Genomic DNA, 14,081 nt, shown 5'->3' on the forward strand with positions numbered 1-14,081 from the left:
TGATGGGAGGGCACCAGGGCTTTGAAAGCTGGAGAGGTGGAGGACGTAATTAATGCAGTCTCAGATGTGCTGCTGATGCAATGGACAGCAGGATCAGAAACCCAGGGGTTCTAAACCCATCTGATTAATACTATGGTCTGGCACTGGCCTGGTCTGGCATCAACCAGACCTTTCCTTTTTGCCTTCTCTTAACACTTGGCTAGAAATTATTTGATCTTTTTTTTTTTACGAAATTGGTTTAAGTCAGTCAGGTCTTTAGTTCTCCTTGTCCTTTGGTGCAATCCAGGGATTTGTTAATCCTTCTTAAGGACTTTCTCTTTTTCTTTCTCTGTAGGTGTTGCTTCAGTAATCCTATATGATTCTTTTCTATTCCAGGAAATGTTCCTGTCTCATTTCAATATGATCTTGCCACCTCCATACTTCATTTAGGAGGATGAACTTCAGATTTAAAGCCTCAACATTTTTTATTATTTGAGTTGATCAATTTTGTTAAATTTCTGACCTTGAAGATCCTCACAAAAAATCATCACATTGTCTGGTTTTCTAATAACATTTGAAATATTGCTACCCCCAGCAATACGACACCCCCTGCGCTCCTGCCACTTCTGGAATCCGTCCTGGAAGCCACCTTTTCGAAACACCTTCTGCAATTCACGTGACCTTTAAACCAGAAGGGCGAAGTCCCAAATCTGGCGAGTAGGGTGGGTGCGGAAGTGTTTTTAATGATCACTGGACAACCACAAGCTTCTAAATGTCAATACATACATTTTGAATTGTTTTCAAAAGACAACCAATAAGAACAAATTAGACTTGACCTAATTGAAGCTAAGAAAAGCATGGTAACAAAAAAATGAGTCTAGTTGTGGAAGAACAAAGCCCTAAGATTGAATATCATTAGCCTAGATGAAAGTACCTATATAGAGTTACAGGTTTTCCTAGTGGTGGGAGGCTGATTACACATGGAACGGGATCAGTCTGGTTGGCCGTGGTCCATCTGTTGGCTGGGATTTAATTGGGTGCGTCTAGTCGGCTGAAACAGGAGCTAAACTGTGACAGGTGCCTTGTTGTGGAGGTGGTCCAGTCCCACAGAACATTTCCCCTCTTCCCGCTGACAATATTTTGTTAATCAATCCGAAAGGGTCGTCGGGACAAAAACTTGGACGTCTCCACTTAAAGTAAAATAACCATCTGAAAGTCATTAATGGTGCAAATGGACTGGATTTAAAGATTAATCTGGGACAAAAAACGTGGTTTTCTCCAGTAATAGGCGGTTCTTGTGTTACCATAAAATTGCACAATTGTATAGGACAGTTTGGTGGTGTAGCATGAAATTTTCTTTTTAAGCATAATAGCTTCCAGCATGACGATGCACTAAGATATCCATGGGAAGATCTTGAGTAGCCCGTTATAGAGCTTCAACCTCAACACCACTGAACATCTTTGAGGAGTTGAGGACACCTGGGGTGCAGTCAGCATTAGCATTCATCCCAGACATCTATACATATTTATTATTATTATTATTAACACCCTTGTGGCTGAATGAGCCCAAATCTTATAGTATAGTAACGCCGTACAGGGTAGCCGCCTCCAAACTCACCTTAAGGGTCATTGGCCAATCAAAATCCTCCAAGTCCTCCTCATTTAATTTTTGGAGTCTTCCAAACTGTTTAAGGAAACTTTCACTCCACTTGTATTCTAATACAGTGAATTAAACCTAAAAGATACAGAGGATTGTGCGTTTGTTCGAACACCACACCGCAGTGGGACGGACGGAGGAAATGGTCTACGAAGTTTTAAAGTTATTTACTGCCAAAAGCTGTGACTAAAGTTCCAACCACATGCATCAGTTTTCTCCGTCTTTCTTCTCTCCTTCATCTCCCTCACCTTTTACTCGTCTCCCCTGGCTCACTGGTTGCTGTTGGCCTTTGATGGAAACACACACCCTGTGCCCCCTCTGTTACATTAATTGCCTCTGAACCCCTGTGGACACAGTATGTGTGTGTGTGTGTGTGTGTGTACGTGAGAGAACCACATGCTCAAGGTCAGTGTGTGTTTTTGTGTGTGTGTGTGTCTGTAACCGCTGTCTTTGGCTTTTGTGCTGTATGTCCTGCGGGACGGTGCTCAGCTGCCAAGCTGCTCCGGTGGGAGCTCACCCACATGCCTCACCTGTAAAAAAACAAAAATAAAAAATGAATCGCACTTCAACGCAGGCCACGCCGGTCGTACAGCTCACGTCAGGGCTGAAAAGTGTGAAGCGTGACTTCTATTTTTTCTTCTGTTAGACATCAAATATTAACGCCGACATTCTAATAGTTCTTTCATTAACTGCTTTTCGGATCGAGTAAACCAGCGTGGGGTGAAATGCCTCGTAATGACATGCTGATATTCCATATTGACACGGATGAAAAAAAGAAAATGAACAGGTTGTGTGAACTGGACACACACACATATATGTGCACACATACAGCAGGGATTGTTCAAGCCTCAGGTCAGCAAACACACTCAGCAGTATGGTTACTGTCAGTCTCCGGCGGTACCGTCTGTGTACTCATGGTCGCCCCCGACTTCCTCCGAGTCACATGATCGATAAGAAGCACTAGATTTCGCTGTATATTACTCGGGTCTTGTATTGAGTGAGCGCCATAAACCACTGCTGGCAGCAGCACACACGCTTATACGCACACACTCTGGCAAACAGCGACTGGGATTAACACGGGCACATAGTCAAAAAAGGGACTTGCTTTACTAAATGAGTCATTTATGTCTTCATTTATTCTCTTTCGGGTTGAGGTTTGGAAACTGTGACAGGGATTTCTGCTGAATGCGATCTTTAGGGAGTTTTCCTGCCATTGTTATCGTAAAAAAATGACCACAAATATAGAGGGAACATAGATCTCTTGGGCAGTCTCGAAGGCAATGCAGTTTATTACAGAAGCCTGAGTCAGAAGCGATTAAGCCAACACTATAGGGACACTATATGAACAAAATAATTGGCACCCCTGATTTTTCCAACCATGTACAAGGGTATGCAGTACATAGGGTGGCGCTATTGCATGCAGTGTATTCTTGTATTTATTTTTTTCTGAGAAAAGAGAAATGGGGTGGATACTAGCTATGATCTTGCGTATCCCCCCCAACCCAATATACACTCCATATAGTGTACAAGGGTTTTTAGTGGATCTTAAATGGGCTGCTATGGAGCCCTGACCTCAATCCTATGGATTGAGCAGGATGAATTGGAACATGGATGAATAAAATTGAACATGGACTACAAGTCCTGATTTTACAATCGCCATTGCGGCTGAAGGAGTGCAAATCTCCATAGGCACTAGACCTGTTGGCAGAAGTGTGGAGGTTCTTATATATGAGTTTTCGACCTTACATTGATGATGGCAATACGACAAAATACATTAAGTTTCAAGCTCAATTTTTTTTCATGCAGCAGGTGAACAGAGCAGCAAAAAAGCAATAGGATACGTTGGGATGCTGCCAGGATGTACGCATCTCCTGCCTTGTGAGATGCCCAACTCTCGCCAGCAGTCGACAGAATTCAGTCTCAGGGGTTGTTTTTTTTTTTTTGGTGTTTCAAAGCCTATTTTCAGCTTTTATCTCTCCTTTTTATACATGCACTACATTGCCAAAAGTATTGGGTCATAAGTACGGTATGTGATTTTTGAGCGTTGCATTCCATATTCTCAATTTGCTCCACTCTTCTGGAAAGATGCTCCACTACGTTTTGGAGTGTGCTTATGGATATTTGTGTTCATCAGCCACAAGGGTGTTATGAAAGGCAGGTACTGATGTAGGTGAGTAGGCCTGGGGTGCACTCAGCGTTCACATTCATCCCAATGGCGTTCAGTAGGGATGAGATCAGAGCTCTATAGCAGGCCAATCAAGATCTTCCTCTCCAAAGCATGCAAACCATATCTTCAAGGAGCTCACTTGGTGCACAGAGGCACAAAGTGAATGCTAAATCTTATTAGAGCGCATCTAAAGACAATTGAGCGCTTCCGGCTTTGTGGTAACAGTTTGGAAAAGAACCACATATAGAGGTAAAGGTTCAGGTGACCCAATACTTTTGGAAATATAGTGTATGTACTCAAGTTTCGACAGTATAAACTTTCTTTCGGCTTCTGCCATTAGGGGTCGCCACAGTGGATCATCCACACTTTTGATTTGGCATATGTTTTTACGCTGGATGCCCTTTCTAACGCAACCCTCCTCATTTATCCGGGTTGGGACCGGCACTAAGGCTTGTGCAACCCTAATGGCTGGGGTTGGTTCCCTGACCGGGGATCGAACCCGGGCCGCAGCTTTGAGAGCACCGCATCCTAACCACTAGACCACCAGGGAACCTTCAAGTTTTTACAGTATGCTAGTGTAAATTGCTATCTTTTGCTAAATTATGTACTATAATAATTTGCTAAGACTCCCGGGTAGGCCATGTCTCAACTTAGGATATTTTCAAGTTACAATGGGGTCAACACGACCACTGTGTGATTGAGAGGATAGCGATCGCTAGTGACTTGGAAGCTTGTATTTGTCTAAGACCAGATCGTACTTCTAATGTAGAGAAGTAGTAACGCCATCCATATCTGTGTTTTCTTGAAATTGGCTTTGTCGTAAAGTGTGTTTTCGTGTACAGGTATTAAAGTTTTAAAGCAAAGCTTTTATTCTCATGCACACTGATGCTTAAAAAAAAAAAGGAAGCTAAAGGTCAAAACTCTTTCTCGTCATTGACCCAGTTTGAATTATGCTAATGAGTTGAAATGTTGGGATTGATGTTCCTGATAATTGAAGCCTTGTTGTTATTCATAGCTTTTATTTATAATTGCACTACTGTATATTTCATCCATATGTATTCTGTATATTGTACATACATTCATATGAGCATGGTATCTTGTCTTATCCACTGCACAGTTATAAGGTAAAACTATAAATTCTATATCTTAAATGCACCTTCTGTATGTTAATCATTCTCACCCCTATACATATGGACCCATACCCTCATTTAACATATTGCTATTTGTTGTAAATAGATGCTAACTTCATTTCACTGGTTGTGCACATGTGCTCTGCACAATGTTCCCAAACTCTAATCGAATCTAAATATAGAATAAATATCGGTTTAAAGCATCTCATCGACTCAAAGGGTGACATTAACGTGGCAATTTAAATGTGCGCATTTTACTAAAAAATCAACCATAATTATATGTAAAAAAAAATATTTCGTTCTGTGTCTAAGATGATGCATAACCAGAGAAGTGTGCATTCACAAACTCTCCATTCAAATCGGATCCTGTGGGACATTACAATGCATTTGTGGGAGTTTTGTTTTACTTGTTATTTTCATGCAGTCATGAGCAGGAGGTGAGATATGAAACTCGTGGGTGTTTTTCTCGTCGTTTGTTATTGTTATTTATTTACCGCATTCATTCACTTCTAGCCTGTTTCGACTTGTTTTAAATTGCTCTGATTCAGTTATTCGTACATAAAGTTTAGTAAATCGAGTCGTCTAGGCTTGATGTAAAACAATGCAAGCAGATGCAAAAAAATGGCAGTCCAGATTTCCCTCTGGGAGCCAGCGAGATGGTCGGAATTCCTTCGGGAGCTCCTAAGGAACGGTCGGATTTCTTTTCCGAGTGGGTGGAATTGAAGAGAGCGGTCCATGGGGAGTTGGTGGGAATGGTCATAAGTCCTTAACGAGTGGGTGTCATGAGTTGATGGGATAAAAATAAAATAAAAAAGTCACACACCCTGCAAACTGCAGTGAAACTTGTGTAAAATAGTGAGCTATAAGAACACTACGGATAAACATGTCCCGCCTGACTTTTTCCAGCCATATGAGTTTTTTCACAATACATAGGATGTGGTAGCATGAAAAATTTCCTTCCACAATGTTCCAAAATGGGCAGCTTGCACTTGGAATGGCTCCATCTATTCTGAATGGTATATACCGGTTTTAGAGCAACAAATACTTCCATCCAGGAAACATGTTTTTTCCACGAAATGCCTTCCATATTGTATTGAGACAATGCTAACTGCATTCTGAATCTATTACAATAGCATAACTTTGTAGTAGAAGAGTCCGGATGCTAAACTGGTCTCCGCAGTCTAGACCTTTCATCATTTGAAAATATTTGGTGCATGATCAGATGCATGGCTGTATGGATGGAATGATTGATGGAGACCCTGGAACATCACATGCGCCTCAGATACAATTATGGAACAGTGGTAGCTCAGTGTTTAAGACTGTTTGGACTCCAAATCGGAATGCTATGAACTCAAATCCCAGCACCTCCAAGCTGCCACTCCTAATTCTCAACTGCTCAGTTGTTTGAATGAGATGTTGTAAGTCACTCTTGATAAGGGCCAAATGCACTAAATGTAAGCTTTTTGGTTATTAGAGGAACCTTGCCAAGCAGATACAAGGTATACAAGGTGGTATCAATAAATTTAAAGACTAACGGTGCTAACTAGTGCTATTCTGATGTTACCATGGCTGCGATTTTAGCAAGATAGAACAAAGAATCTGCCACAGAGACGTTTGACATCGCGCTTCAAGGGTGAAAGAAAGCAACTGAAAGATGAAGAGAGATCAGAAATTACTTCAACGAGCTCAACTCCCCGAAAACCTTTCAGCAACTCGTGCATGATGATCATCGGAGAATGAGCCACGTGATTTTAGTTCCGCACCCACCCTACTCGCCAGATTTGGCCCTTCTCCCTGAAGATGAAGATCCAGCGGAGATGCGGTGCTCGAACCGCTTTGAAAAGAAGACTTGGAGGATACATTTCATAAGCGGTAGAAATGCTGAGAGCGCTGTATTGCTGGTGAACATGGCATGAAAACGTAGATAAATAATGTCTTTTTGACACCACCTTGTATAATATGGGTAGTGGTTTGAAATTGCGCACTAATGAATGAACTTCAAATTAATAGAATAACAAATGAAGTCATTCATGTTTTGTCGCTGGACACGAAGACATGACATTGACAAGAAATTAGGTGAGCCGAGGCAAATTTATTTATTAGCGAGCAAATGAGTGAGTGAAAACCCAACAGTAATGGAGAAGCCTAAACAGTAGCGTTTGTTTGGTTTGTAATGAGACAGATTTGGAAAACAGGAGCATTTTATGACATTTCATGAATATTTTTTATGGATTCTGTGCTACCAAAACTCATTTGTTTAACTGCCGAAAAGCAGCACAGTTAATCCAGGCTCTTCCGAAGCTGTTTGGAGTTTCCGTCAGGATTTTCATGCGTGTGCATGCGGCCTGTTTGCTCAGTCTGTTTCAGTGCCCCAGGCCACGCCGTCCCCCTGCGGCGAGAGTTAACAGCAGGTGCAATTCATTAATTTGGCATTGTGCTTCTCGTCGCACGTCCGCATTAGCGTGAGCTGAACTTCTCGGCGTCGCACGCTGCGTTCGCCGCTGTCGGAGCTCCTCTGCCCCTGTTTGGTAGAGGTGTACACATCCATTTCTTCCCATCTATTATTCAATCTGCTTCCGATTGAATGCAGATAAAGATTCGGACGCTGATTCGTAACCTGTTGGAGTCAGCGAGCGTTAGTTGTCGGAGCTCTAAAGCTGCAGGAATGCCTAGATAACAAGCTCTCGCACAGTGTTCTTGGCAAGAGAGTTGTTCAGGTCATCATTATTATTTTACCTCACATGCTCACAAAGCTGCCGGCTGAGCTGCCGGTAGAGCTTAGCGAGGAAAGAGATGCAATCTGACCACTCTTTATGAGGAGGACGCCCTCTCTAAATCTTTTTGTCTTTCATTTGGAAGGCAGGAAGTATTTTGGGTGGAATTTGCTCATTTCAGAGATAAATGCATCCACAGTTCCCTCTCAGGTGCTTTCCTTCATTCGAGTTTCAGTTGTTTTAACAAACCATGGGATAAAAAAGTAAATTAGGTCTACTACTTGGAGTTCAACCCAGTAAACCGCATGCAAATTTATTCCGAGTGAACTGAAGTTTGGGAGGAAGTCCACCCCCGAAGCCTTGTCTTCATCCCAGATAACTCGCCGTAAATTCTCAGCCCTCCCTCTAGAAAGTCCTGCCCAAGGCATTTCCACCATTACAGTTGCACAATCGCTCTGCTTTCCACTTAGCTGAAGGCGCAGAATGCACTCTTGAAATTGTACTTGACTTGTGATGCTGACTTTTACGAAGTGAACTTGAAGAGAAATGTGTGTGTGTGTGTGTATAATATATATAAGGCCATCAATAAAGTCAGGTAGTGATGTAGGAGGTGGTTTCAAAAAGTTTCAAGACACTATCACCTTCAAAAAAGTCCCCCTGCACGGCAATACGGCGCTCCCAGCGTTCCTGCCACTTGTGTCCTGAAAGTCTTCTTTTCAAAGCGTGTCAAGCTCCTTCTGAGATTCACACCGGGTCTCCGCAATGGTGTCAAAATGACAAGGCAACCAAGCTGGATCTTCATCTTCTGGAAGAGGGCGAAGTCAGCAAGAGTCAAATCTGGCCAGTAGGGTATTGTTCTCCTATAATCATTCTGTACAAGTTGCCAAATGTTTCCAGGGGTTGAGCTCATTGAAGGTCTTCCAGACCTCTTATCGTCTTCGTGAACTTTTTCCGATCTTGAAATACGCAGCATCGCCGTCTGTCAAACGTATGCCGTGTCGAACGTCTCCGTGTCAGATTTGCTCCGTAATGAAATCGCAGACGTTGTAATGCACATGGTCAGAACAGCACTAGTTAGCAACATAAGTCTCGAACCTTTTTTGATGATCTCATACATGAGGAGAGGAGGCCTGGGGTGGAGCCATTGAAATGTATTCTTTTGGGTTGAGGTTGAATCGTTCCACTCAAGATCTTCCACTCTAACCATTTCTTGACAGAGCTGGCTTTGTGCACAGGAGCATTGTCATGCTGGAACAGGTTTGGATTTCCTGGTTTAAGTAATAGGAACATTTAATGATTGGCTAGAATGGTGTATCAGATCAGCCCTAATGACATGAAGAACAAGGGCTTGCTTAGAAGTTGTTTGGAGGAAAATAAAATTTAGTAGATTTTTAGAACATGAACACTTTAACAAAATGTTTCAATGATTTGCTAAAGTCCCACTCCAACACTGAAAAGGTTTGAGAGCTCTCTGGCTGAGATAAGAGAAGCTGTGCAGACCTCAACAGTATCATCAGCTCTCTGTGGGGAAAGTGGCCAGAAAGACTTCACTTCCATGTTTGACAGTCTGAGAGCTTTCGAAAATAAAGTGTTGTCTGATAAGCAAAAAATTGAGCCAAAGCATAATGTTTGCTTTAAACCAAATACAAATGTTCCCTCTCAGCCTTCAGGTAAAACCATTCCTACTGTTTGATCAAGGATGTTGGTGGTAGCATTATCCAGGGTTGCTTTTCAGCAGGAGCAACTCAAATGCTTGTAGCAATAATAGGCAGCATTAATGGAGGCAAATATAAGCAAACAGTTTGACCAAAAACATGGCTTAAAATGGTTTGTGTTTTGAAGTCAAAGTCAGGATCCGAATTCAATTAAAATTGCGTGGCTTGACCTTAAAATCCAAAACCGACGTTTTCCATTTCATTTGGCAGAGCATGAGAAAGTTTGGAGCAAAAAAAAAATGAAAAAAAACAAATTGAGCAAATACAGAACACATGAAACAATTTAGCAATTCTGCAAAAGTGCAATTCACACCCAGGGGGCAAATGCTTATCAACTTGTGAAGTTTTTAGATATTTAGTTAAGAAGTAATTCTGAGAATTCGGCTTTTATTTCTTTAGAGAGTCACTTGAAAAAGCAGCAGGAGCTCCCTAGTTTGTTCCCTTGATGTCTTGGCCAATTTCCATCCACTTGCTAGGTCTCCCCAGTAACGATTGGGGAGGGTGGAGACCATCATATGTTATCTTCAAGACATATAAAAGCCAAAAAGCATCGTTTCTATATGCTGCTCACTGCATCGCAGGGGTAACATAGCACACGGATGAAAGTGCTATCTGACCCTTGATGAATGAATGACCTCGCAGATGCCCGTGCTTGATTAGAAACTGTGGTTGATGGGGGGAGCCAATGGGCAATTTGCAATTGGAATTTGAACTTGAAACTGGGAGGTGTTAGCTCAGCGTTTAAGGCAGTGGACTCTAGGTCGGAAGGTCGTGAGTTTAAATTTGAGCAAGGTCCTAACCCTCTTTTGCATAGTCGTAAGTCGCTCTGGATAATGGCATCTTCTGAATGCCACAAATGAGGATGTTGAGGAAGGCTTATTTTGACAGGTAGCAGATTAGCTCTTTTTAGTGCTATAAATTAGCATCTAAATATGCACCGGACCGGCACTTTCATTTTTAATCATTTTCCAAAAGTTGCTCATCCACATTGAAACACGAGCAAAACGTCAGACGCTTCGACCCCTGTTTCCGAGAAGAAGAATCACCTGTTTTGAGGGGTGAGGAACCTGTAAGTGTCTTATTTTTGCCAGTGTTTTCTAATCTTACACCTGAAATCCCCAATACCCTGTGTTTTTTTTTTTTTCTTTCCTGCTTTAACCCACCTGATCTAACAAAAGTATTGGCGCGTTAGACTTTTCCAGCCATGTGTGGTTTTATGACTATTTAAACCACAAAATATAGGATTACCTTGGGGTGTTGCATGGAATTCACCCTTTAACAAGAACTTCAGTGGCCTGCTCTAGAGCTCTGACCACCACACTTTCTCCTACGACTTTACGGAATGATCAAAACCATACTCCAAAATCTAGTGGAACATCTTTCCAGAAGAGTGGACGCGATTATAATAATATTGTGGAATGATACGTTCAAAAAATCTTATCTGATCAGGGTTCCACAAACTTTTGTCCGTATTATAGTCTACGTACATAACGACACAGTCTGAATCTGGAAAACATATAAATATGAAAGGCAGGGAGAATCCAGGCTGTGGTCCATGAAGCATGACCGTGGCCCATCACCACATTAGCTATTGCTAATCGGCTGTCTATTTTCCCCTTAGCGATACGCAATATGTCGCCTCTTAATGCCAAGCACATGATGTAAAAAACCAAAAGGACTATAAATCGCTAGGCCTAAACTAGACAGCAACTTTTTTGAGATTGGGAATCATTTTAACTATGAAGCCAGTCGATGCAATGCAAGTCTAAATCCTTCATCGGTACTGCGCAGACAGGAAGAAGAGGATCGGATCAAAAAGGCCACAATTTTAATTGAATGTTTACAGCCCCACCCCCCCCTTTTTTTGGCCTTATTTTATTGGGAGGCCACCATGTTTGTCTGGAACTTTAATCATTCTTTCAGTCGTGCATTAGGATGTTTCATTTGCGTGTTGCATTAATTTTAATGTTCCCTTGAATCGGATAACAAATGAGTTTTTAATGAAATACGCCAATGCATACTAAACAACTCATCACTAATTGGGTGTTTTTGGGTGCCGGGTTCAATAAGAAAACCATTAAGACAGAAGAAGCGTGCGAGAAAGAACACGTACGAGCGGCGCACGTGGATGCATGCGTGGGTACGGTCCTACGCCGAGAGAAGAGAACGAGAGGAAGAAAGGAATGGGTTCATAGGATGTGGGAGGGAGAAAGCGACCATCTGCCTGATGAAGGTATGAGGCTGAAAAGGCGAGATGAGCCGGATGAAGGAAATTCATCACTCTTGTCTTTTGCTTTTGTTCTGTTTAGGCGTCGAGCCCTCTTCGACCGGCGCGGTTCTCAGCTCGGAACTGGCAATCGAGCACGTTTTACGCTTCAGTAGAAGCGATGGTGTAACTTCAGAAAGTACGCAGAGGACCCTTAAATGGATTGAATAGATGGATTGAAGGATGAATGGATGAAAGCATGAATGGAAAGAATGATGGATGGATGATGAATAAAATCCCTGGAATGTCACATGAACCTAAAGAATACTTAAAGTTTAGTGGTAAAGACTTTTGGACCCCGTATCAAAAACTCATGAGTTTAATTTCTCGCACGTCCAAGCCGCCATTGCTCTTCTCTTGAGCAAGGCCCTTGGTCCCCAATGGCTCGGTTGTATAAATGATATACAGTAATCCCCCGTTTATCCTGGCGGTTATGTACCAAAGCCGCCCACGGGAAACATACGGCACCCCAAAAATACTATTTTATGTATACAGTACTGTACTGTATTAACATCTTACTTCATTATATAATTAATCATTTATATCTTTATTGAACAATTAAATTTTTTTATTATTAAACTCCATAAAAACAATTCCCTATAAGGTTTTTTTTTGGTGCCATCCGCGAGAGGCCGGGAAAATCAGCTAAACAAATTAGTTATGTGGCAAATGCAATTCCGCGATAAACCAGGGGGGGCGCAAGATAAAAGATGTCTCCTAAAGATTTGTGAAATGTAAATATACAGCTCATTTGCATTCAATCATTATACAAGTTAATACCATTATTTGTGTAATAGCAATAAATAAATTAATAAAAAGGTCTTTTCCGAATCTGTTTAGATTTTTTTCTTTAAAATGTTTCAATGCTAATACTTTACTTCCGTACGAATTTCAATCTAAATGGTTTCATGTTGAACACAACCATGATCATCTCGATTGGCACTGATTTGCCCACTAATGTACTCATGTCTGGAAAGCAGCAGAATCCATCATTTCCCCTCTGTTTGCATTCTCCTCTTTCCTTTCTCCCCTTTTAGTCGCTCGCCGTTGCTCTTAGTTGTATACGTTTCTCCTCCTCCGTTCTCTTCGCCCTAAATAATCCCTGCGCTGAGGTTTAAATGAAAACAGTGGGCTGAAGGGAAGCAGGGAGTGGAGTAGCAAATGCCTGCACTAAGTCACTGCTGCACACTCGTGATATGACAGAGTGCTCGGGTTGATCCATTCACTTCTTCCTTTGTGCCAAGGATAGAACAGACCGTGCCAAGTGTGAAGACTGCACGCTGTGTTCCATCCATTGCTTTTCCTCCACTCTCTCTTCGCCCCATCTCTCTGGCATCTCAGACCTCAATGCATTACAGCTTTCTCTATAATTATTAATGATCATATTCGGCAGCATGATTGTGACATTGCATGAAATTGCGTGTGTATGTAGGGAGGAAAGGATTTAGATTTTTCGAATAAAAAAAATAAAAAAAACCACGTCTGGTCTGGTTTGCATACTTAAGCTGGTTAATATTAATTCCCCCAAAACATACATTATATAAACAGATACTGTTTGTTCAGACCAAAAATTTATTTTATTTTATTTTTTTGGATGAGGTGGTCTCTAGATGTATCCAAACCAGCATACCTTCTCTCCAGCTGGTCCAGGGTCTGTCGCAGAGTCTCCATGAAATGGGACATGCCTGATAAAGCTCATATAATAGTAGCGCTTGTGCTACTTCAAGGCTGTTCTAGACTGTGAAGAACAAAATATAAGGAAGAAAGTGGTAATTCAAAGGTTAAGGCTCTGGATTACTGATTGGAAGGTTGGGGGTTCAAGCCCCCAAGCCGCCAACCCTCTGTGCTCCATGGCTAACATTGGTCTTGGCTGACCTTGTGCCAAAGAATTTCACTTTGCTGTAAAGTACACGTGAAAAGTATCAAAGCACCTTTCTTTCAAAGCTTACGGAGAAATCAAATTATCTCTGACTGCCTGGTAAACAGGTTGATAGGATCACAAACTGAGCTAAAACATCACTACCGCAGACCAGTACAGTCTCAGTCTCATGCGTTTTTTCCATTACTTGTGAAAATCCCAAGTTCTTTTGACCAGGAACAATGTTCTCTTCCCTCACTTAATGGGCTTTCCCCCTACTTATCAACGAAAAAAACTATAACCTCACACTTGGCGCTGGTGATTTCAACTGCAGCGTAAGTGTGTAAAAGGTCTACATCAAAAGGCATCAAAAGAACGTCGTCATATTGGGGGCAACAAAGTATTTGAGTAAAATATTTATTTTTAGCTGCGTTTTAGTTTCCGGAGTATCAAAGATATGAGCAACTTATACGCCATGTTGGATTGTTGCACATAAGGTTAGCATGACTAGCATGCTAATCGGCATGCCCGATTAGGCGCTATATAAAGGTTAGCATGTCTCATCATGCTAATCGCATTTTTTTCTGGGTTACTG

This window comes from Silurus meridionalis, chromosome 9, assembly GCF_014805685.1.
Source record: "Silurus meridionalis isolate SWU-2019-XX chromosome 9, ASM1480568v1, whole genome shotgun sequence".
In the NCBI taxonomy this organism is placed as follows: Eukaryota; Metazoa; Chordata; class Actinopteri; order Siluriformes; family Siluridae; genus Silurus; species Silurus meridionalis.